The 26,824-nt window shown below is 38.6% G+C and overlaps 1 pseudogene across 1 annotated transcript; it reads left to right on the top strand.

The window, feature by feature from the left end:
• Window positions 1-19,873: 19,873 nt before the first annotated feature.
• On the top strand, window positions 19,874-25,611 carry LOC149833043 (cytochrome P450 87A3-like; annotated as a pseudogene). Its single transcript, XR_016433143.1, has 9 exons — window positions 19,874-20,073; window positions 20,179-20,503; window positions 20,590-20,739; window positions 20,875-21,126; window positions 21,410-21,499; window positions 21,641-21,719; window positions 22,484-22,590; window positions 23,698-23,825; window positions 25,249-25,611. The product of XR_016433143.1 is annotated as a cytochrome P450 87A3-like (transcript).
• The last annotated feature ends 1,213 nt before the right edge of the window (window positions 25,612-26,824 follow it).

Genomic DNA, 26,824 nt, shown 5'->3' with positions numbered 1-26,824 from the left:
TCATCAAGAAGAAGGATAGGTCAATGCGCTTATGCATTGACTATCACATGTTAAACCCGATGACGATAAAAAATAAGTATCATCTTCCACGAATCGATAACTTGTTTGACTAACTTCAGGATGCTAAGGTTTTCTCAAAGATAGATCTTTGATTTGGTTAGCACCAATTGAGGATCAAGGACTCATATGTGCAGAAAATAACTTTTAGGACACGGTATGACCACTACGAGTTCTTGGTGATGCCTTTTGGGCTAACCAATGCTCCTGCAACATTCATGAATCTAGTGAACCGGATCTTTCGGCTCTATCTAGATTTGTTCATGATAGTCTTTATCGATGATATATTAATATATTTAGAAAGTGAGGAAGATCACAGACAGTACTTGAAGAACATCCTCGAAACACTTAGACAACATCAGTTGTATGCGAAGTTCTCTAAGTGCAAAATTTAGTTGGAGCAGGTCATGTTTTTGGAATACGTAATCTCTAAAGACAGGGTGTCAGCAAGCATTTATAAATGCTCAAGACTCTGATTATTCATTTAAATTTTAAATGGACTATTATTATTAAATTTTGAGATGTAATGAATAATTATTAAATTATAGATGTTTAATTTTTAAATTTAATGCATGTATGGTAAATGAATGCGATCATTGAGTAACACGCCAAGTTTTTGTCTCGTTTGAATTTTTCGCTACAATTTTATAAAACTGTTAAAAAAAATTCTACAATTTTTGAGATACAAAATTTGATGTGTTATACTGTGTGTTTTGGGACTATCATAAATATTATTTGAATTGAAAATTTTATAAAAAAAAAAATTGTAATTCACCCAATTTTGTAAATTGAACTTGTAATTCAATAGATATAATTGTTTTGTATCACTGAGTATGTTACTGCTTGCTGATTGAAATTTTCTATGTATGGTGGTTTTCGTAAGAATTTAAAAATAGTTTTCTTCCATTGTGTTTAAAAAAAATGGCTCAATTTTTTTGTCATCATAATGTATATATATAAATATAATATAATATAATTAAAATATGAAGAAATTAGCTCCTACTTAAGTAACTACCATGACGATCATAGTCTAACTTCACAAATAAAGCTGACATCAACATCATCTCTTAGTAAGCCTATCTAATAAGGTAAAAATGAACAAAAACAAAACAAAGTGAAGTATCACATGTAAAATTGCTCAATCATAGATACTAGCTTAAGGTGGAAGTTAAGACAGCATATCATAAAAACGGAATTGCATGAGTAGGAAGCTACGATGAAATTATCAATGTTCAGTGGAGAAGTCCAAAAAAACAACACTGAAGCCTTGCTTTGTTCACATTGTTTTGGTCTGTTCACTCTGTTCCTTCTGCCCCTGGTCACAAGATTTTAAGTTCTATAAATCCCTTCATATCAGCAAAAAAAAAACCATTGATTCCAACCTTGGGTTGTTAGCATAGCACTCACCATCTAATGAGCAGAATACACCAGTGGCTTCATTTTTTGTCCATTAGAGAGTCCATAATATTTTCCTATAAAATCAGTACCCATGGTTAATTAATAAAATAATTTTCTAACTAGTTAACATAAACTTGATTCACTAATTGATAGTCAATGAATCGTGCCATAAAATCTATGGATAATGCCATTTAAAATCAAAAGTATCCATTTTCTCATTAATTAAGAGAGGGTTGAAAATTATAAGCTTTGCCATTTCTAATTAGTTCATAAATGTATGTCCCCGGGTAAGATTGGAACCTAAGTCTTCTCAATTAAGATGGTGATTTTATAGATCAGTTACCACATTCTACCAATTGAAGCTGCTAGTGATTGAATAAAACTTTCAAATTCTTTCATTATCCTCATCCTTGCTTTTTTCCTTCCTTGTGGATTCAAGGCTAATTCACTGAAGAAGACATTGATTTAAAAAAAAAAAAATCTACAAAAAAGATTGACAGACACGTAATTCTAATCCCAAAAATACCAACTAAAATAAACATGGAAAATTAAGCAATGAATACACCCTATGTCGAGATTATATAACGGACTACACTTTGGGTCCATAGCTCGGCAGCTAGAGCATTTGACTGCAGATCAAGAGATTACATAACATACCAATATTAGAACCAAACCAGAAGTGTATAAGCTCAGAAATCTTCGGCTTCCTTTAAAACCCACCCTCTTCCCCAACCAAAAAAAAGGAAAAACATTTTTCATGAAAAAATTTCATTACAAAAATTCAAAAAGAAGGAAAACAAGAAATAGGAAAAAAAAAGAAAAAGAGGAGAAATGCCTTCAATCCAGAAGTGCCACCACCATAACTGTGGTATTACATGACATGCGATTGTTCTTCCCTCTTCTGATTTACCCTAATTTCTTGTGAATCTGTAGCACCAAAGACATAAGATTAGCAGAACAACAACAACGAAAAATTTAAAAAGAAAAACAAAGAAAATGAAACCATAATAGAGAGAGAGAGAGAGAGAGAGAGAGAGAGGAGAGAGAGAGAGAGATTTGATCCACCAAGACACCCTCTTCTTCTTCGTGTGTGTTTAGATTCACGATCACCCTCTTCTCCTTGTGCTTCTTCTTTCAGTTATTAGAGAGAGGCTGAGATGCCCTCTTCTTCTTCTTTCGGTTATCAGAGAGAGAGAGGCCGAGACACCCTCTTCTCATTGTGCTTCTTCTTCTTCTTTTAGTTATCAGAGAGAGGCCGAGGTGCCCTCTTCTTTTGTGTTTGTAGATTTCCAGCTGACAGAGAGAGAGAGAGGGAGAAAGAAGGTTCTCGAAAAGGGAGGGAATAAAAAAGAAAGGGAGGGAAAATGTTTTGCGCAAAAAAAAAAAGAGAGGGTTTTTGCTAGCGCAATTTAAAAAGGGTTTTTCACGTTTTTGCTGGCGCAGTGTTATATTGTGCCAGCAAAAAAGTCTTCACTGGCTCTGTAATTTCTACGTCTGAGAAATTTTTTTTGGTGGCTCTGCAATTTCTACGGCAGAGAAAATATTTTCGGTGATGCAGTCTATTTTTGCACCAGCAAAAGATGATTTTCTTGTAGTTCTATTGGCGATGGCGTGCTATGGAATCCAAGATGATGTTATCATCGCTGCTTCTACTAACTATGAGAGGCTGGTGGGGTGCTTATTGAGCATACTTAAATTACTGGGCCACTCAATTGATCATTTGAAATTCAACTTCGTTCATGTTGTCTTGTGCATGCAACCAAATGTCCCTCATATGGTCTATAGTTTGAAGTTTGAAGAAACATATTCTCCCCCACTACATATTTTTGTAATTAAAGCCAACTCAAGTTTGGGGAACAAGCAATGTTTAAACACCCTTTGTTCACTTCATTTGGCTTGTTTACCAACTCTACTTTTGTTATGGACCATTCCAGATCCGACCTCGAGAAGCTGTTTTGGATTCAGATTTGCTCAAGATGCCTAGTTTGACAGGGACTGGACTGCCATTTCTTATTTGGATTCTTATTTTTGGTTTTTTAATTTTTTTAAGATTCTTTGATAGAAGAAGACTAAGTGTTATTATTCTTGATTAATTATGAATAAAATTAGAGCACTAATCTTAAAGGGAACACCTTTTTTTCACGCAAAACTTAGCAAATCAAAATAGAATTCATTTATTTCCTTGCTTTTTCATGCGCCAGAGCCTTCCAGAGATTTAGATTTATTGAAACCGTCCCTCCTTAGGGTAGGGTTGCTATCTAACTCCTGTCATGCTATGCTTGCCAATTGCAGGGAAAAAACAAGTAAGGTCTAGATTTGATTCTAGGAAAAAAGAAGAAGAAGAGACGTTGGAGTGAATTTTTCCATAACTTATAACTAGCAGCAGATCATGTTAAGAACTTACATGTCAGATTCAGCATCTGTAACGATACCATACTCTATTCAAGTGCATTATGTCGCTATGGGCTGCTACACAGAATCAATATTAATTAGTGAGCAATACCTATGCCAAACCATCTGGAGATTCTAAACCCACAGTATTACAAGGAAAGCAGGTGTGCGTGCACTCTTGCACGCGTACACACACATTGAACAGTATTTTCATGGTTTCTTCATCAATGCCCACTATTTTTGATGTCAAACTTTTTCCTCTACAGTACTGCTTTCATGGCAACAGTACTGGATTTATCTTTTAGTTTTTTATGACGAGGAACCCTCATCGAGAACCAGGCCACTTAATGAGCTGGCACCCCAGTCAATCAAACTCCCGGTGGGGCCCATGACCAACCTGCCTTACGTGATCCACTTTCGAGAGGGTGGTGTATGTTCTCCCCCTATGATTCACTGAATCCCACGTCTGTGTTCGGGGTCCGAATGAGCACCACGTATGTAAGCACATGGGGCTCGTATTCCCGTGTATGTTGACATCACTTAGCATCAGAGTCCGGTGCGGTTGCAAAGACTTAAGTACCCTTTCTTGCTATTCTTGCCATAAAACGATGGTTTGAGAAAATTACAAAAAATGTCCTTCATTCAAAAAAAGGAAACAAACGGTTCAAAAAAAAGACAAACATGTCCTCAATCCAAAAAGTCGAGGATGATGTTAACTCTTGAAAGTCTAAACAACGAAATGAACCTGAGTCGGCGATTCGACGAAATGAACTTGAGCCATCAAAAATGTCTGTTTGAACTTTTCGTCATCATCATCTTCTTCTTCCTTCTCCGTAAAACACTGTAAAACACTATAAATTGCTATAGTGACTCGTTGAAGATCCGAGAGCACTATAAATCACTACAGTGACTCGTTGGAGACCCGCAAACACTATAAATCGCTATAGTGACTCGTTGAAGACTCAACAACACTATAAATCGTTACAGTGACTCGTTGGAGACCCACCAACACTATAAATCGCTACAGTGACTCGTTAGAGACCAACCAACATTATAAATTGCTATAGTGACTTGTTGAAGACCCGATAAATCATAATAGCGATTTTGCTGAAGAATGACGATTTGTTGATGGAGTGCAACAGTCATAACATGGGGCTAGAATGAGCACATACAAAATTAGAATACAGGGTTCTGGTATTTAATCAAAATAAAATAGAAATTCTATAAAAATGGTTGTCTTTGTTTATATGTCTAGTTCATCTTTGCAAAATTTTAGCAATTTCTATGGTGAATTTCTATTTTATTTTGATTAAATATCAGAACCATTTATTCTGATTTTGTATGTGCTGATTCTGGCCCCATGTTATGACTGTTGAACTCCTTCAACAAATCACCATTCTTCAGCAAAATCGCTATTATGATTCATCAGGTCTTCAACAAGTTACTGTAGCGATTTATAGTGTTGGTGGGTCTCCAACGAGTTACTATAGTGATTTATAGTGTTGGTGGGTCTCCAACGAGTCATTATAGCGTTTTATAGGGTTGTCGGGTCTTCAACGAGTCATTATAGCGATTTGTAGTGTTGGTGGGTCTCCAACGAGTCACTGTAGCGATTTATAGTGTTGGTGAGTCTCCAACAAGTCACTGTAGCGATTTATAGTGTTGTCGGGTCTTCAACGAGTCACTATAGCAATTTATAGTGTTGGTGGGTCTCCAACGAGTCACTGTAGCGATTTATAGTGTTGGTGGGTCTCCAACGAGTCATTGTAGCGATTTATAGTGTTGTCGGGTCTTCAACGAGTCACTATAACGATCTATAGTGTTGGTGGGTCTCCAACGAGTCACTGTAGCAATTTATAGTGTTGGTGAGTCTCCAACAAGTCACTGTAGCAATTTATAGTGTTGCCGGGTCTTCAACGAGTCACTATAGCGATTTATAGTGTTGGTGGGTCTCCAACGAGTCACTGTAGTGATTTATAGTGTTGGTGGGTCTCCAACGAGTCATTGTAGCAATTTATAGTGTTGTCGGGTCTTCAACGAGTCACTATAGCGATCTATAGTGTTGGTGGGTCTCCAACGAGTCATTATAGATATTTATATTGTCGTTGGGTCTCCAACGAGTCATTGTAGATATTTATATTGTTGTTGGGTCTCCAACGAGTCACTACAATGATTTATAGTATTGTCAGGTCTTCAACGAGTCATTGTAGCGATTTATAGTGTTGTTGGGTCTCCAACGAGTCACTACAATGATTTATAGTATTGTCAGGTCTTCAACGAGTCACTATAGCGATTTGTAATGTCTTCCATAGATCACTATAGCGATTTATGAAAATCACGCAGCAAAAAAAATGACAAATCGAGTAGTGATTTACGAAAATCGCATAGCGAAAAAAAAGCAAAAAAATCATGAAAAAGGGTGTTACGAAAACCTCGAGTAAGAAACAATCTAAGAAAACATGAGCACCATGATTAAACAAAACACTTTATTGCTCTTTTTCGATAGTTACAAGAGTTAAGAAAAAAAAAATTTATACAAGGCCCAATTTTTTTTTGGTTCGGGGGCGCTTCTCCCTGAGCCTCCTCCAATGGTGGCCCCCGCTGATTGCGCAGCAGGACCCGCACCGGGAGGAGCCCCCGGACCCCCCTTCTGTAAGGGCAAAAACTCTGAATCAGACTTCATAACTTATCAAGTTGAACGATGCTACCCACGCTGGGGGGAGCACCCAAACCCCCCTCCTGTAAGGGCAAAAACTTTGAATTAGGCTACACAACTCATCAAGTTGAACCATGCTACAGTTAGTGTGCAGGTCAGTCGGTGCTTGATGGAGCATTGTAGGATTATCTGCTGTATGTGCACAGAAGTAAAAAGAAAATGGAGAGAGAGAGAGTTGATGTTCATGGCCTTCTCCAAGGGGGATTCTTTTCTCGGATAATCCTGCAGTGCAGGTACTGGGTCTTAAATAACTATCTTTAGGGTACTTAAGTCTTTGCAATCACTTTTTTTTCTAGAATCGTCTTTTTTTTTTACACCAATGGAGGAAAGGGTACTTAAGTCTTTGCAACTGCATCAGACTTCAACACTAAGTGATGCTGATAAACATGGGGATACGAGCCACACATGCTTACATATGTGGTGATCTTTGGGACCCCAAACATGAGATGTAGCTACCTGCCCTGTTAGGGGGGGGGGCATATAACCTGCTTCGCTTTCAAAAGCTACATACACACAACAGTATGTCATCTTTCATTTATGAATGCCCAAGATATTTTTCTTTTTTTTTGAAAGAACCCAAGATTTTTTTTTGAGACTGATCACTGTTGTGGTCATTAACAATAGTTGACTTTGAGCAACACTTGATTTGTAAGTTCATCTATTAGAAAAGTAAGCAAAACGAATAAGTTCATCTCTCTTAGTTAATAGGACATATGTCATATTACTGTTCTGTTGTGGTCATTAACAATAGTTGTCTTTGAGCAACACTTGATTTGTGTATGACTTGTAAGTTCATCTATTAGAAAAGTAAGCAAAACGAATAAGTTCATCTCTCTTAGTTAATAGGACATATGTCATATTACTGTTCTGTTGTGGTCATTAACAATAGTTGACTTTGAGCAACACTTGATTTGTGTATGACTTGTAAGTTCATCTATTAGAAAAGTAAGCAAAACGAATAAGTTAATCTCTCTTAGTTAATAGGACATATGTCATATTACTGTTCTGTTGTGGTCATTAACAATAGTTGACTTTGAGCAACACTTGATTTGTGTATGACTTGTAAGTTCATCTATTAGAAAAGTAAGCAAAACGAATAAGTTAATCTCTCTTAGTTAATAGGACATATGTCATATTACTGTTGTCCTAGTTCATGAAATTATTTGTAGTAAAATAATTGCCCAAGAGTTAAGAGATCATTGAATCCCAGTTGGTTTGAATAGCTATTTACTCATCAACAGCAATTTACTTCGTTGCTGATGCTCAGTTGTCCTTCGGGCCATTTTTCGTCATTGTTTTAGATGTGTTGGCCAATGAAAATTAAGCCATCAGATAAGGGATCGAACCTTCAAACAGCCATTGGACTTTCTTTGTGCAACCTAGAAGTTATTATTTGCATTAAATTCAAGCATTATTAAATAATATTTTAGCAAGAAGTTTTTCTAACTTCGTGGAATTCAAGACAAGGACTGACCTTGTCTTTCAGAATCCCTCAATGTCAATGACGTTAGGGTTGTAAGAATGCTGGTCCAACTGATTTAATAATAACTTAAACAAGGCACCTCTTTTAATTAAGCAAATTTCACTTGTACATTATTAATTCATACCCCAGGAGAAAAGATCAAGGCAGGTACAACCAAAGTCTAACCTACTGAGTGCACTACTCAAACAAATGCATTTTTGAGACTTCAAGGGAAATAGAGAAACATACCAAGGTTTAAGAATTTTTTTAGCAAGCTCAGTGGCCATCGTAAGCACTTTTTGATTGACCATGTTTCATCGTTAGGCAAAAACTACGCCTGGGAAACAAGCCAAACCACTTGTGACTCAGTTCATGTTCTGCTGATAAAGAGCTCGGCCAAACTTGTAAAGTAGGCTCGGCAAACTGAATACGAAAAAATGTGTATTTGGCTCAGCTCGACTCGTATAAGCTCGTTAGGTAGTAAAAAATATATTTTAGATATATTTTGTATTTTTTTGTAATCCTATTTCTTTCAGCTCTAAAACAATGTATTTTTTCTATAAACAAGCCAGCTCGAATTCAGCTTGTTTAACTAGGACTGATTATGAGCTCGAACTCGGCTTGGCTCCCAATAAGAATAAGCCAAGCTAGAACGCTTCAAGCTCGTCTCGTTCAGCTTGTTTACCAGCCCTGGCAAGAACCGACTCTCTTCTAAGAGGGGACAATCTTGATGCTAGCAATTACCAGCCCTAGCTACACACACGTGCACCATGCACATGTACACAATACTCTAAGATATAAAACACTTAAGAAATACCAACTCTATTATCTTTAATACCATCCATTGCAAATTTCTTTTTGAAAGAACATTGCAACATTTTAGCATCCAAGGGAATTCTGAATAGAAATGCTACGTTGCTGCTGCTCAAACTAAAAATATCAATGGCATTGACTATATCCAATGGTGTAGAATACTTCAAATGAGGATGGAAGGATGAAAATATTCATACCCATGAAGGGACCACTATACCCACAAACTCTACGGACCGCATCCAAACTCTCTACATCTGCTGCTGCAAATGCTAGAAGCAGAATGGTAAACGCACTACACTGTCCCCATTCCTAGATACAAGGCCTTGACACATGAGGCCTTATGGGCCAGCTATGACACGAATGAATAGCCAGGCCACATTGAGAACATATATAGGAAGAAATCAACAAATATGCTCCCATCGCACTTTGACATTTGCTCAAGGGCGCAAATTAGCGGGCCAAACGTGTAGATGTGTTCACCACTGCTCGTTCATTAAAAACTACCCTGTAGATAGAATTATTAAATGAGAAGCCATGTTTTTTCTTTTATCAAATTTTTAATGTAATACAAGGTGTTCATTTTTTCGCTCTAAAAATACATCTAAATATGAAAAATCCCTAATTCAGTACATGTTTTCTACTAAGTAATACATAGAGAATATATCTACAATTTTGGATTAAGCAATCTTATAAAACTTTGGTCCTGTTGACAGTTTAAGAGTTAATCATTACTCTCTCTCTCTCTCTCTCTCTCTCTCTCTATATATATATATATATATATATATATATATATATATATATATATATATATATATAGTGTGTGTGTGTGTGAAAAACTTTTGCTACTAATGACGGTAAAAAACTAACGATGTAGAAATCATAGGTGAAAATTGTATCAACTCAATCTAACCACGGAGATGTGTTCAACATGGTTTGTTTGCTGAGGATCAAACCTTAGATCATGCCTTTCTGATGTAAAAATGTGACCTTTTGAGTTATAAAATTTTGGCACATTGTGGGCCATTGATTTTTTGACCCTTTTAAAGCTTAATTACTTGTCATAATCACATGATTCAAAACAAGTTTCAATTAAACAAATCATGTAGATCACATCCACAACATTTGATCTACAAAAAATTTGATTTTTTTTTAAGAAAAGAGTGATTTCTACTCATTAGTTCATTTCCTTACCTTCATTAATAGCAAATATTTTCCTGATATGTACATATAGGGAAAATATTTGCTACCCATAGAGGTAAGAAACTAATGAGCTAGAAATCATAGGTGAAAATTGTATCAACTCAATCTAACCATAAAGATGTGTCCAACATGGTTTGTTTGCTAAGGATCAAGCCTTGGATCATGCTTTCATGACACATTTTTGGGCCATTGATTTTGGACCAATTTAAAAACCTAATTACTTGTCATAATCACATGATTCAAAACAAGTTTCATACTAAACAAACTATGTAGATCACATTCGTAGCATTTGATCTACAAAAAATTTGAATTTTCTAAAGAAAATAGTGATTTCTACTCATTAGTTCCTTACCTTCATTAGTAGCTAATAATAATAATAATAATAATAATAATAATAATAATAATAATAATAATAATAATAATAATAATAATAATAATAATAATAATGGGTAGGTGCTAAACTGTGTGCTAAATAGGTTTTTTAGTTTTTTCTCATTTTATTTTTAAATTCTGACCGTACAGATGCGATCTATGTACTTGATTTTATAGGGATCAACTCTTGAAGCATTTGATTCCAACACATGTGTGTTTTTTATAAAGTTCAAAAAATCAATGGTCCAAAATCGTTGAGGCTCTGAACATCATTTTTTCATCGAAAACACATAATCCAGGTGTGGATTCTTAGTAAATCAACCATGACCAACACATTTATAGTGCCAAAACTATGTAAAAAGCACCACAGAAACTGAAAAACCCATTTAGCACGCGGTTTAGCACCAAATGGGTTTAGCACGGACCCATATATATATATATATATATATATATATATATATATATATATATATATATATATATATATATATATATATTAAAATCTGTCCTTACCAATGTGATCTGCATGATCTGTTAAAAAAGAATAGGCTTTGTGATCATGCAGTCAAGACATTTGAGCATATTCTTATAAGATTTCAAAACGGCTTAGAATTTTTATAAATTTAAAGACATAAAATCATATGTTTTCATCATAAAAACATAATCCAACAGCTGATTCCAAGAAGATGCATCATGTTGAACACATTTGTAGGGCAACCATATCCTAAAACATAACAAATGAGCAATGTACACACCCTATGGGTAGTTAGGAGGAACAAATTTTCCTATTTTAAAAAAAAAGTAACTTTATGAACCTATCAAAGTTACATTTTTTACCCCAAAAAAGTAACCTCGCATTTTCAAAAGTGTTATTCTTTTAAGAGTATTTTAGTTATATAGTTGAATCTATCTAATATTAAATACAACTAGTTTAACGTTAGATTAACTTATATATATATATATATATATATATATATATATATATATATATATATATATATATATATATATGCCCCATTTTCTGGTTTTGGCCCTTTAGGTCCCTTTCAAAATTATAGTTTTGTTTTGTATTTTTTCTCACATCTAACATCATGTGATCTATAGATTTTTTTTAGTAGGAACCGGCTTTTGGATCATTAGAATCTGACCTGTATACAGGTTTTTCCGATGATCCAAAATCAATGGCTATAAAGATAGCAATTTTTTGGCTCATAAAAATTTATTTTTTCTGTAAAAAATGATTCAAGAGTCAATTCTCACTAAATCGAGCATGCTAAACACATCTAACGGTTGAGATCTATCATAAAATACTTCAAACTATGGGGCTTAATGAGGCAGAACGAGAAAAGAGGGCCTAATATATATGCATGCTACCAAGGCTTATGCTACTCTATAGTAAAACTATGTATACATAATTTAATATTCAATAAACAGCTTTTACTTCACCTAATTGCTTCCGCAAGCATGACTCTTAGGGCTTAGAAAATCCACAGTTCACAATGTACCAGAATTTCACAATTGAAAATATTCATGTTTTTTCACTAGAAACACTTGAACCAATATGAAATTCTTAATATCCATGCCGAAAACACCTATTGTATCAGACTGTTCAAATAAAAGCCTGTTACAATGACTTCTACTAGAACCTTAAAGTGAAGGTCTCTCTCTCTCTCTCGTGTGTGTCTTATCTAGTATACTCAACCATACCATACTGTCTAGCAAAAGCGTTCAACATTGTCCATTTTTCAGAAATCACACTGAATTAGGTGTTTCTGATGAAAGCTCGGTCTTCTCTATTGTGCATCTTGGTGTGGAAATGTTGAGTTTATGAGCTGAAAATCCTGCTTACACAACACAATCAGATTACTCAAAACACTGTTTTACTAAACAAACCATGTGAACAATGTATGTGGGGTTTGATCCACAACAAATCAAGAAAATGTTAAAAAAATTTGGTTGTTTCTACTAAGATTAAAGTAATCATGATATATATATATATATATATATATATATATATATATATATATATATATATATATTAAATTTTTGCTCGTATCCTTTTCAAAAAATTTGTGAATCTAACCTAACAAATATAATTTATATAGTTTGTTCAGTCCAAAGCAAGTTTTGGTTCATGTTTTTCAGCATATAAGCAGGCTTTTCAAGAGCTTCAAAAATCAATAGCCCATTTGTACCAATATTTTGCGACTTAAATTCATATTTTTACATCGAAAAAATAAGATTCAAGGTACGGCCCTCAGCAAACCAAACAAGTTGAGTACATCTTTGAAGTCAGATTTCATGGATACAACTTACACATGATTTTTCAACACAGCATGTATATATCTATAGTAGCCAGTAACAGTGGATGAGCAAATCGTCCACTGTTATCGGACTATTTTTCGCACCGTTATCTATCTTTTTTCATAAATGACACATTTAGCGGTGGTTGTGACTGCTACTAATGAGCCTTTCTTGCCCAAATCAGACGTGAAAACTGTGTCCGAGACTAGTTTGATGGAAAACCGTCCACTGTTACGTGCTTTCTTATATATATATATATATATATATATATATATATATATATATATATATATATATATAGAGAGAGAGAGAGAGAGAGAGAGAGAGAGAGAGAGAGAGAGAGATCAACCTTACTAAGGCATGGGATCAACCAAAAGTTGAGCCCGCAAACACAAAAAACAACAGACCCAAAAAAAAGGGCCGAAAGCACGAAGGCAAAACATAAAAATAGAAGAACACAGAAATCAGCCAGGGTCTTGAGGAAGAGAAGGCAACTGAAGGGGGTGGATAACATGTGAAGAGAGGCGCAAAATTATGTACACATCAGCCAAGATGCAATGGGCGAGCTTATTGAAAGCAACCGAAATTTGACGGAAGATTGCATTGTTGCGAGTCATCCACACAGCCCACCAAGAAGTAAGAAGCCAATTTCTCCAGATCAGCCGCCACCGCTTGCAACTTCGAACCTGCGGTGGATCCCACAAAAGGTCGAGCGCGAAGGATTCTTGTCTCATGATTACTTCAGGTTGATTCCACGTACTTTTAAAGAGATCCACAAAGATTGGGCAGGCTTAAAACAAATGGTAGGTGAATTCTTTCGCCGCTTGACAAAAGACTTACCTACTCGGATACTGAAAACCCACCTTCTTAAGGAAGTTGTCTGTCTGTACCTTATCGCGTAAAATTAACCAGGCTAATAACCGAGAGTGGGGAGTTGGTCCATTCGCCTATAAAAGATGCTCAGGAAGCCAGTCAGCCCAAGGAGGAAGAAGAGACCGATACAGAGTTCTGGTGCGTAGGCACAATTACCCATTGCAAAAACTGCGCATCAGGACCAGGATCACCATCTTGCATGAGGACGAAAGATATGGCCTTAAGCCACATGCGACGCAAGTGTGAGATATGAAGCCTGTAGGGACGACAAATATAATAGATCGACTCAAGAAAACCGTACTTAGCATGGAGCAGAGGAGCATATGGATTGCCTGGACGATGTGCCATCCAACATTGCTTCACGATAAGAGCAATACTCCTTAGTCTGGGAGCAAAGATCCCCAAACCAGCCATACCCCTTGGTAACACCAAAGAGTTTCATCCAACCAGGTGGCGCTTCGTTCGAAGGTGACAACCAGACCAAAGAAAATCCGCCATCAAACTGGAGAACTTCTTCTCCACACCCTTGGGCATCAGAAACATGGACATTAAAAATTCTAGGATAGAGGACAAGACGTGCCTAACAAGGGTAAGCCGATCGGCGATGGAAAGGTAGGAAGCCTGCCAGGAAGAACTTTTGATATGGACTTTTTGGATAGTGGTAGTCTAAGCGACTAAGGGGATGGACTTTATTTATAAAAGAAGACCCAGATAGGAAATAGGTAAATCCGAAGTTGCACAATAAAAAATCTGTTGTCTGACGGCCAACAAAGAAGATGAGGCATTGAATATGGACATGCATCATTTACTGTCATTAAGGGATAAACTCGAAAGAGAGAGGAAAACTGAAGGATGAGCTTGAATCTCAACATCTGTTGCACGAAAGCATGGCAAAAAAGGATCATGTCGTCCGCATAGGTGAGAATATGATGGGGGAATTCCTGGATGCCGATGTGATCGATTATGCCTTTATTCGCTGCCCTCTTGAACAACACCACGAGACCCTCAGTGACGATATGAAATGACAAAGGAGAGAGAGGGCAACCTTGCCAAATACTGCACCCAAGCTTGAACTGCTTACCTCTTGCTTTGTTAAGCTTAATCAAAGAGTGAGCATTTGATACCAGCTCGCGCACTCATCGAGAGAAACAATGACCGATACCGAAGTTGGTAAGCATATAGAATAAAAAATGCCAATGGACCGAGTCAAAGGATTTATGAAAGTCGAGCTTGAGAGAGAAGATAGGCTCACTGCTGAGATGCAAATAGTGATTAACTTCTGATGCCAAGATGAATGAGTGTTGAATCCGCCTGTGGGGGATAAAAGAAAAACTGAGAGTCCGAGAAGATTTGAGCAGCGACGACTCCGAGCCTATTGGCTAAAACCTTAGCAATAATGCTGTAGAGCTCACTCATAACCGAAATCGGATGAAACCTTGAGATATCAGAAGCCACCACGTCCTTCAGGATGAAAGAGACAATGGCTAAGTGCGTGTGAGCCGACAACCGACAATTGCGCTGAAACTTGACAAAGACATTAATAATGTCATGCTGAATGCAAGACCAAAAGATATGAAAGAAATCCATGAGAAAGCCGTCATAGTCAGAAGCTTTCCATCCTGAAAGACCGTTGATAGCCGAAATGATTTCAGCATCAGCAAACTTAGATTGCATCGCTCTGGCTTGAGATTGATCGATAGCCCGTATGAGAAGAGGGTCAATAGTATCGTTAGCGGAGGTTTGGGCAGCATAAAGGGTCTTGAAATATTAAGAAATCGCGAAAAGGACATTATCGGCAGAGTAGCTGACTCCTCCAATAGAGATAGAGGGAATAACGTTCCTCCTACGACGGTACGAAGCATAGGAGTGGAAAAAGCTAGTATTGTCGTCACCAGCCACAAGCCAATGCATCATCGCCCGTTGTTTCTATCTAATTTCATCCTTGATCCGCCATGTTTGCATAAGCAAAGAAAGCTCAGTGGGCCTAGCCTTTAAGCTATGAATAGTCAAATTGGAAAGGGAGTCCGAGAAAGACATAGAATAATGAATGGTCGACAACTCTTGCTCCCAGGCATCCATTTGCTGGAATTTACTGATATTATAATTCAGAAGCCAAGCTTTGATGTCGCGGTTGAAGCAAAAAAGCTTCTCATAGCACCGGATGGCGGCCCTGACCGCAGTAGAAGGCTTGCTCCATGAACGGTAGACCACAGATTCGAAGTCAGACTCCGTCATCCACCACTTTTCAAAGACGAAAGTCCTTGCAGAGGTAAAACCTTTCTCCCAACGAGTGACAACTTTGCCATGGTCAGAGACAGAAGGAGGAAGCATGTGATGTTGGGGAGGATCGCCAGTAGATCGGGGGAGACGAGCACTCGGTTGAGCAGTCTGTAGCAGGGGCAAGAACTTCTATTCGACCAAGAGAAAGGCTCGTTGGTAGGAGGAACAAGGTAAAGCTGCTGCTATTGGAAAAAATCCTTAAAACTTCGCATAGAGGCAGTCAAAGAAACAGGAGGATTTGAGTCATGAATAGACAACAAGAAGTTAAAGTCCCCCATAAGAAGGTGCAACTCCCCAAAAGAACTGATAATCTTACTCAAATCAGACAATAATGCGGGTCGAAGGGGAGGACGGTTGGGGCCATATACAACAGTGATCACTGTTGTAAGGGTTTCTGTTTTCAAGTAAAGGGCAATCGAAAGAGAGAACATATCATCATCGACTTGAGAGATACCCAGAGAAGGCTTTGTGAGAATAAGAATACCACCAGCGTAGTGGACCACAGACTTAAAGAAGAAATCTGCCCCTCTCCAAATTTCAGAAACGACAGACCGAGAGACGTCTTCCGTTTTTGTTTCACATAGGGTAATGAGATCTGGCTTTTCCTAGCGAATCCAACTTGCCAGGAATAGGCGCTGGTCAGGAGAATTCAGTCCTCTAATATTCCAACATAGAATCTTCATAGCTGAAAGTCAGCAAAACTTCAAGGGGTGCGAGCTCTGGCTGAACGTCGAGGAGAACCACCAGCATGAGAGGCCGAGGTGTGCGGGTTGCAACGATGCCCTCGGCGGGCAGAACAGGCCCAACACCTGATTGAGGGAACCAGTTGGGAGTCGGCATATGGAGAACGACCCCATATAGGGTTGTCAAAGAGGAAGGGGGAAGGTCGGAGATTGCAGCAACATATACGAGCATGACGTCTGAGATATGAAGCAACTGTTGCAAGGAAAGAGAAACATCGATAAGTCGGGCAACTTCATCAACTTCGATACCCAACGTAGAAAAGAGATGAGTTTGTCTTACTGTAGGATCAACACCCGCAAGAGAAGAGTCTCCAGAGGTGAAAGTAACCGACTCCTCAGACAAACTGTGACTAACTGCCAGATGCAAAGGGTGACGAAACACGAAGTCTGCAAGAGATAGGAGGAAAGAAGCCTGCAAGTGGATCACCATACAGTTGATAGCTCGATAAGATAGGTTATTGAAACCCATAACATGAACCGCCAGACCATCAAAATGCCTGCATAAGAAAATGATGAAGTGCGAGTTCCCAAAATACTGATGCTTACGAGAGCCACACATGTCTCCAAAAGCCACCGCAAAATCGTGCAAAACAAGAGCACAGGCAGAGACGCCGACAGATAATGACACAACGACCTTGACAGTAGAGAAATTAGAAACGTGAGCATGTGGAAATGGGATGGTGATAAATTGTTGGGCATGAGTGCCATCATCATAAGCTAGATTCCCAAAAGCCGCGATAGTGCCAAACAAAGAGGCTTTTGGTGACTAAAAGGATCGAGAACTGAGAAGCCACCTGTGTGGGTACAGGAAAGAGGGTGGATTCCAAAATAACGGGTTTTCGAGAGGAGCACCAACATCACCATGCATCGTCAAAGCGCCTCTAGAAGGAGCGCTAGTAGAGCATTCATCAACGGTAAGATTTCCACCATCTTCGGAAGCACCTACCAAAGACGATGACGGCGGTAGAGAGGAGTGAAAAGCGATTGGAGCACCAAGCAAGCTTGAACAACCATCGAAAATAGGAGATGACGAAGATGGTACTGCCGCTGACTGCACGAAAGCTTTTCTGGTAAACAACATGGGCAATGCAGGTGACTGGCTGATCGGAACCCAGATAGATCAGATTTTGAAAGCCTAAAAATATGATTTGGGCTCATACAGTTTGCCAACCTGTACCCAAGGAGAGAATGAGGCATGGCGCTGAGGCATTTGTGATCTCCCACTATCCTGGCAAGAAATCGACTTCTGTCGCAAATAGAGAGAGAGAGAGAGAGAGAGAGAGAGAGAGAGAGAGAGAGAGAGAGAGAGAGAGATGAACTATAACCATCAACATTACGAGTTACGAGACATGTTTAACCAACATTGAACCTGCCAAAAAAACAAGAAGGCCCAAGACATGCCAAGAAGCCCAGAAAACAAAAACAAGATACAAAATACAAAATACAAAATATAGGATACAGGTAATCGACGAGCATCACCTTAGATCCAGAGGGGGTCATGGTGGAAGATTGTGCTGAAGATCAGGATGGCTGATGCGTAGAATGTCATACACATCTGCCAAAATAAGATTCACTAGTTTCATGAAAACAACTAGAATATTTCGAAAAATGGCATTGTTGCGGGTCATCCAAATGGCCCACCAGGATGAGAGAAGCCAAGTTCGCCAAATAATCCGCCATTTGTTACAATGATGAACTGGCTGAGGACCCCATAGTAAGTCGATGGCGAACGATTCCTGGCGCACGTTGATCATCAACTTATTCTAGGTAACCTTGAAGATGTTTTGAAAAATAGGGCACTCCCCCAAAAGGTGAAACACAGATTCTTCGATCGCCTCGCACAACACACATTTACTCAGAAGATGAATTTGATGGATTTGAGGAAGTTGTCAGTCTGCACCCGATCGTGTAAGATGAGCCATGCCAGAAAGTGTGATCGAGGAGTCGGTCCCTTGCCCCAGATAATGCTCGCCGAGAACCGGTCCACCCCCGAAGGAAGGAGAGTGAGGTAGCATTCTTTTGAGAGGAAAGATCCGTTCAGAGCAAATGCACGTCCGAAGAATTGGGACTGCGAGTCAACATTGCTATTATTTGAAAGAACCGCAGACCAAGCTTGGATCCATGATCGTCGAAGCTTTGACATTGTTTGTTGACTCACGCGCATGGCCCCAACCAACAATTTCACCCCCCCTGTATTTAGCTAAAAGAACACTTGCACACAGGGACCCAGGTTGGTGCGCAAGCCAGCTCTGCTTCACGACGAGCATCATACTCCTCAATTTGGGATCCTTGATTCCCAACCCCTCCCCCTCCTATATAGGGGAAGCCTAAGGGTGTCCCACCCAATCATGCGGCGCTTGTTGTTGGAACCTCGCCCAGACCACAGGAAGTTCACCATTATCCGAGAGAGCTTCTTACTAACCCCCATGAGCATCAGGAACATAGGCATAACAAATTCTGGCATAGCATTTAGAACGTGCTTGATGAGAGTCAATCTACCAATGTATGAAAGGTAGAAGGCTTGCCATGCTGATATTTTATTATGAACCCTTTGAAGAGTTACAGTCCAAGCTACCGTTGTGACACAACTGATCTGAAGAGGCAAACCCACATAAAAAAATGAGTTTTCCGATACCATGCAACCGAATATCCGCTGACCCATGACCAACATTGACAGAGGAGCATTTACTATGGACAAACAACACTTGTCATAGTTCATATATAAACCTGACATCGATAGAAAAAAGGACCAACTTGAATCTCAACATTGTAAATAATTGGTTCTCCTGAACGAAGAGCACTGATCAAGTCGGCAAACTTTGTAAACAAATTCTCTTAACGATTTGGACTCCAGCGAGTTGGTTGACGATTGAAGGAATGCACAAGTAAATCTTTTTAGCGAGTTGGTTGACGATTGAAGGAATGCACAAGTAAATCTTTTTATCTTCTTTATGCTTATTCATGTTAAACCTCATCCCATTTTATAACCCTCAGTTGACATGTATTTTATTCTTATCTCAACCATTCCTCCCCTGCAAGCAAACTGAATTCCCTTCCAACTGTAGGACGGCATGACTGAAGCACTACCCTCACAAATAAAACTATGAGGGGTAGTTTTGTCATTTAACAAATGCAACGACTATCAACTGTAGGGAAGCCCAATCGTCTATATAAGTCATTGTAAAGCACCCTCGATTAAGGATCAAAGGCTCCTCTCTCTCTCTCTCGTGTTTTGGTACTTCAGAAATTCCAAAGAGTACAAGTATGTGGCCTATTGGACCCTGCATATGGACCCTATTCTTCATGTGGGTAATTCACTGGATGTACAGATGGAGGAACCCAAAGTGCAATGGAAAACTGCCACCTGGTTCAATGGGGTTTCCCCTGTTGGGAGAAACCCACCATTTCTTTGCCTCAAATTTTACTTCAGGTGTCTCCCCGTTTGTCAAAGAAAGAGTTCAAAGGTACGCAAATCACAACATTTCTTGCCTCTTTCCCTCCTGAATCACCATCGTTATTACTGCGCTTGTTGTTGATTTTTAAGGCTGACATGAAAATATTGGATGCAGGTATGGATCCATATTCAAAACCAGCATGGTGGGTAGGCCTATAGTCTTCTCAACAGATGCAGAGTTCAACTATTTTGTCTTCCAGCAAGAAGGCAAACTATTTCAGAGTTGGTATCCAGAGACATTCTTAGATATTTTTGGTAGACAGAATGTGAGCGCTCTCCATGGTTTTATGCACAAGTACCTCAAGAACTTGGTTTTGAATCTCTTTGGCACTGAGAACCTCAAGGAAAAGCTGCTTCCTGAAATAGAACAGGTTGCTCACAGAAGTCTAGAGTCATGGTCTGCACTGCCCAGCATAGAGCTCAAAGATGCAACATCAAGTGTAAGAAGTCCCCTAGAATTTCCCTTTGCTTTGATTTTGGAAGAAAATCAACTAATCACATTGTTGAGTATTTTGCTTGTTTGCAGATGATATTTGATCTAACTGCTAAGAAGCTGATAAGTTGTGACCCATCAGAGGCTTCAAAGGACCTCAGGAAGAACTTTGCTGCTTTTAGTGATGGCTTGATTTCTTTCCCACTTAATATTCCTGGGACTCCATACTATAAATGCTTACAGGTATCTTGCTATTTTTTAGTTTTGTTTTTAATTTTATTGTTTTGGTCTTTATATTGTGAAATATGAGCAATGAACGATTTTTATATATATTTCTGAGTATTTTTTTTTCTTGTTTTTATTTATTTTGTCTTTTAGAGAAGGAAGAGTGTGATGAACTTGTTGAAGAATATGCTGCATGAGAGACTTGCAGAGCCAAGAAGAAGTCATGGAGACTTCTTTGATCTTGTTGTGGAGGAAATGAAGAAGGAAAGGCCAGTAATAACAGAAGCCATTGCTCTCGATTTGATGTTTTTGTTGCTCTTTGCTAGCTTTGAGACGACCTCCTTGGTGCTTACTCTTGGCATGAAACTACTGACAGAGCACAACGAAGTTGTGGAAAAACTGACGGTCAGTGACATCATAACATGTCTACTTTTCTTTTCCACAGTTTTCCGCCAGTACTTTAAAGATTCATAAGAAGGGAAGCCAATGATTTGAGAGTTAGAGAGTTTCTCTGTCTGCCCAATTTGCAAAATACTGAATGAATGCAAATATCCCCCTCATTTTGGAAGTAATGAAAGTTTTTCATGAGAACTGTAGTTAGCAATTTAGCAGCAAAACTGCCCTTAAAGAAGTATGCTTATAAGAAAGTCTCTTATGTACATTTTTCGCTTGATGGGCAATGTATCAGGAAGAACACGATGAAATTCTAAGAAACAGGGAAAACAAGAACTCGGGACTTACCTGGAAGGAGTAAAGATCCATGACTTACACAGCTCAGGTTAGCTTTACTCGCTTATTATATCTAGAAAACTCAGGCTTTCCTTTTCTTTTCTAATCTTTATAAATGATGTTATTTGAAGAAATGTGTCCTCAGAAAAGTTCGGATCAATATGTTGCCTGGTCTTTGTAACTTACGCAGGTAATCAATGAGATGATCAGGCTGGCAAACGTCGTTCCTGTCATTTTCAGAAAGTCATTACAGGATATCCATGTAAAAGGTAATCCACCTAATGATTAAAATGCCTAGAGTTGAGACATCTTTACTGAAGGACATTAATTTATATTTAAATCCAATGAAAGAATAAAACATGTGTGCCTACTGTCTTTTCCGCGGTAAATTCCACTCCATAGTTTTATTTTATTAGTTCGTACTATAGTCACAAATACGGGTATCGGCTATATCTCCGCAAGGCTATTTCTTGCGATATTATAGGTTTGGTGATAAATCTTGAAAAAATTTCAGGGCATATATATATATATATATATATATATATATATATATATATAACAAGAATAAGAAAATACCATGTTTAGATAATAAAATACATGTAATAAAAAATAAGTAGAAAATATACAATAAAGAAGAAAAGCATATTTGAGATGTAGAAAATAAGTAAAAACAATAACAATAATTGATAATATCACGATATTATCAATTTGGTGATATTATCAAAATATCATGATATTTTACCTATAATATTATTTGCAGAAAATACAGAGATATTAATATCGTGATATTTTGAAAATATTGCAGATATCTGTGACTATGGTTCATACAAATGGGTATATTTCCATAACAACCGGCAGAACTCAAAAATAACAATAATAAAATTACAGTCAATTGGGTGTTGGTATTATTCCTGTTTCATATAAAAACAATAACAAATTGACTGTTTCATTCAAAACATTAAAAATAAATAAATAAATATATGAATAAATAAAAAGCAAAAACTAGCTGTCCTTACATATGGTTTTGTTCCAGGGTGTACGATTCCAGCAGGGTGGGGTGTTGTGGCCTGTCCTCCTCCAGTACATTTGGATCCTGAGATATATCCTGACCCGCTTTCCTTCAAACCATCCCGCTGGGAGGTAAGCTCGAATTGTTCAAACCATCCCGCTTTGATCATTTATTTTTAAAAAATTTATGAAAGCGAGCCTTACTGTTGGCCTATTGATAAATAGGCGGTCAACTTTTGAGATATTACAATTGGTAGTTAACATACCAAAAGTTAGGCGTGTTTTTGTAATATATCAAAAGTTAAGATGTTTTTGTAAATAGGCTAAAACTTAATATTTTTTTTGTAAACTTTTATACTTTTGGTAGGGTGTCAGTAGGCCTGGTTTAACACCCGCCCCCCCCCCCCCCCCCCCCCCGCGACCCAAACTATAAGGTCCAGGTATGGTGTTAAATAAGAAGACCCGATTAAGTCCCGGATCCTGACCCAAATGTCCAATTAATACATAGACTCGGGTATAGATTGTGAACTTTTATATCAGACCCAAACTCGACCCGAGTTTTGTTTAAGACCCACAAATTTTCAATGTAAAAAATGATAAAAATTTGGTTTTACGGGGTATGGTCTGGGTTTGATTCATGTAGTTCTTATCAAGTCCAGGTATGATTTTTCTTATAGTGGACCTGATTAGACCTAGGTCTGGACCGAATACCATACCCAAAAATCTGGTCCATGTCTGGTTCTACAACCAAACCCGATCGGTTGACACCCCTACTTTTAGGGCGTGTTTGACTGCAGCCATAAGTGATAACATTATCTAGAGGATTTCTCCTAAAAAAATAGGAAGGAAAACCTCCCACAATGCAAAAAACCGAGAGGTTTTCCTTCCCTGTTTGATAGGGTGTGTCCGCACTACATAAAAATGGAAAATGGAAAGTTGAGTGCCATCAAAGTCTCCTTTCTTTTAAAGGAAAGCTGGGGTTTGGCAGACCCCCACAAGTTATTATTCAACGTACCATGGGGTTTTGAACCTGCAACGTCCCACCACAGAGATAGCTCCTACCAACCACCCGGAGTCTCCTTAGTTTACAACATGCAATATACAAGGCAGATTAGGAGACTTCCTTCTAAACTCGAGTTAAGAAGAGTTTAGAGTCCAATCCTTTAGTAGGAGCAGTGTTCAGTTGTTGGTCTTCCTGATTCACTAAGACTTTGTCATTGACATGGGGTTTCGAAACAGGGCCGGGACATGAATAATAGCTCCAAGAATTTTATGGCTTTTGGAGGCGGCATGAGACTCTGCGTGGGGGCAGATTTCAGCAAATTGCAGATGGCAGTTTTCCTACATTGTCTGGTTACCGGATACAGGTACTTACATATCCACATACATGGGGACATAAAATCAATGCTTTCTCTGGTCTTGTGATATTTAATCTTTTCCAACTTGCAAGGAAAAAAAAATATCAACTCATGAAACTTTGGTGGAATCTTAGAATTTCATAAAACTTTTCATCTCCTAGAAGAATATTTCACATTGTCCTTTTCTCTTTTCCAAAAGATCCCAAGAACATAGATAGAACAATCGCTAAAAGATATCTTATAATGCAATATGCATGTGCTATCATGTAAATCTGGTTCTTGGCTGTCAAATGCAGTAAGGACACTGAAGGTAGGGATGCAAACGGCTAGGATGTCGGATCCCAAAATACATTGGGGAGTCGATCCGAAACAGCCAAAATTTGCAAATGCCTCTTCTCGAATCCGACCCGTTTGCAACCCTACCTGCAGGACCAAGCTGGGCTGGTGGAGGGTTTATCAGCCTGAGTGCCCCCCGGCACTTCAGCTGCACCACCTTATATGGTCAAGAGACCTGTATCCATACAAATGCTAATCGACAGAGACTAGAGCTGAGAAACGAGACATGGCCCTTATGGCTGAGCTCGTTAACAGCCCGTTTTATGTTTGTAAAACAGGATCGGCAAGCCAAAGCCATGAGCTGCTTACGAAGTTACCTTAGTCAAACAAGTGGAGCTCTGCTTGTGCAGGCTAATACAATGTGTGTGTGTGATATTTGAAAGGCAATCTAGGGTTAGGCAGACCCCTACCAGTTATACAACGATACCATTGGGATTTGAACTTGCAACCTCGCAACACAAGGTGGTGTGCAGTAGCTGCTCCTACAAGACAAGCGGAGCCCCCGTTGGTGTGTGTGTGTGTGATATTATTGAAACTCTTGGCTTGCAAATTGCCCATGTGGACTCTGCACACATTGCAAGTGGGCAACTCAAATTGTCTTGAGATGGACAAAAGTTTGAAGCCCGAGCTCATCCGATACGCAAGCCAAAAAATTAAGGGAAAGCTTTCCCTGTAGGCATGTGGGCACCCACAGAAATTATATGGCGAATGCTAGAGCGGGCATGCATGGTCAACATTGCACCTATCAATAATCCAACAAATCTTGTGGTTTCTTCCTGAAAACGGAAAAAACAAGAGGCCACAAGCTTGAATTCTGTTGTTGCCAGAATTTAAAACATATTTATGTTTCTTAAACAAGCTAGCTGGATCTCAACTTGTTTAGCTTGAGCTCAAGCTCTACAGGAGCTAGTGCTCAATCTAAGGAGTTTGTTTTTTCTTGATGAGGAAAGAAAACTCTCACTGAGAAAACAGCTCAAGCTTTATTTTTGAAGGACTTGGGTCCCTGGAAGATATTTAATTTGAACCAAGTTTTGATGTTGATTAAAGTGTGGCCTGCAATGTTTTTGATGAGTTGTTTTAATCTGTGGATGGCAAGGTGGAAGGCTGTCAAAGGAGGCGACACCATCAGAACACCTGGTTTGGCATTCCCAAATGGTTTTCACATTCAGATCTATGAAAGGAAGTCCAACGTCGTGGTTGCTCATGCAATTCCTTCCAAATAGATGTTCAGGGGCCAATATGTTGCACAATTTGCAAGGGAAGCTATACTCATCCTGCAAACGAGATAAACCCTTTCTTGTAAGATATGGATGCTTGGAACAAAAGATTATAAATAAAAAGTCAATACTAATATTTTCATGGAGATAGAGAGAGAGAGAGTCCCCTTCACTCCCTGCTTGGACCTGCAGTAATTTTATTGTTTTATTCTCACTTTACTTTAAAGAAAGGCTTTTTATGCGAATGGACATGAATTTATAAAAGATCCTGCAGGCTCAGCTTTTCTATGAGAAAGTTTCCATGGGGAGGAGTTACGCATAAAAAGTGTCAGGGTGCAGGAAAAATTGGAGGCCACTTGTCCCACCATGCCACTTTCTAGCAAAGCAGGTTATATGTTCCCCCCCCGAACAGGGCAGTTAGCTACATCTCATGATCGGGGTCCCAAAGAGCACCACGTACGTAAGCATGTGCGTCTCGTATCCCCATATTTGTCAGCATTAATTAGCGTTGGAGTTTGATAAGATTGCAAAGACTTAAGTACCCTCTCCTCCATTGGTGCAAAAAAAAATCACGGTTCTTGAAAAGGAGTGGTTGTAAAGACTTAAGTGCCCCGAAGATGATTATTTAAGACCCAGTCTCTGCACTGCAGGATTATCCGAGAAAGAAATCTCCCCTGGAGGAGGCCATGAACATCAACCCTCTCACTCTCTCTCTCCCTTCTATTTCTGCTTCTGTGCACATCCATTAGAAGATCATACATTGCTCCATCAAGCATCGACTCACCTATACATTGACTCTTGTGAAGCCTGATTCAGAGTTTTTACCCTTACAGGAGGAGGGTTTGGGGGCTCCTCCCAGCGTGGGTATCATCATTCAACTAAATGAGTTGTAGATCCTGATTCAGAGTTTTTACCCTTACAAGAGAGGGGTAAAACCTCATCTCACTCTCTCTCCCTTCTCTCTCTACTTTTGTGCACATCCAACAAACGATCCAACATTTCTCCATCAAACACCGACTGACCTGCACACCAACTGTAGCATCGTTCAACTTGATGAGTTGTGGAACCTGATTTAGAGTTTTTGCCCTTACAGGAGGGGGGTTTGGGGGCTCCTCCCAGCGTGGGTAGCATCATTCAACTTGAAGAGTTGTGGAGTCTGATTCAAAGTTTTTATCCATTCATATTTTAAGGCATTAGATCTCATTTTTGAACATCCACGCATGTGCAGTTTGCTTTCATCATGTTCAGTTGCTTTCTAGATTATACTTTGAATTCTTGTGCATTTTAGATCTATCGATTTGTATGTAACCAGAGCTCATTTTAACTTGAATTTTTTACTGCAACTTCATGCATATGTCTTCATGCTCTCCACCAAAAATCAGATCATTCTGAGTTTTTTTTGACCCACTTTAAAAATCGAGATTCAAAACCTGTTATTTTGCACCGTCAGGATTT

This window comes from Nuphar pumila, chromosome 7 (genome assembly GCF_984573655.1).
Source record: "Nuphar pumila chromosome 7, dmNupPumi1.hap1.1, whole genome shotgun sequence".
NCBI classification, from domain to species: Eukaryota; Viridiplantae; Streptophyta; class Magnoliopsida; order Nymphaeales; family Nymphaeaceae; genus Nuphar; species Nuphar pumila.
This window is presented reverse-complemented; position numbering and strand designations above follow the sequence as displayed.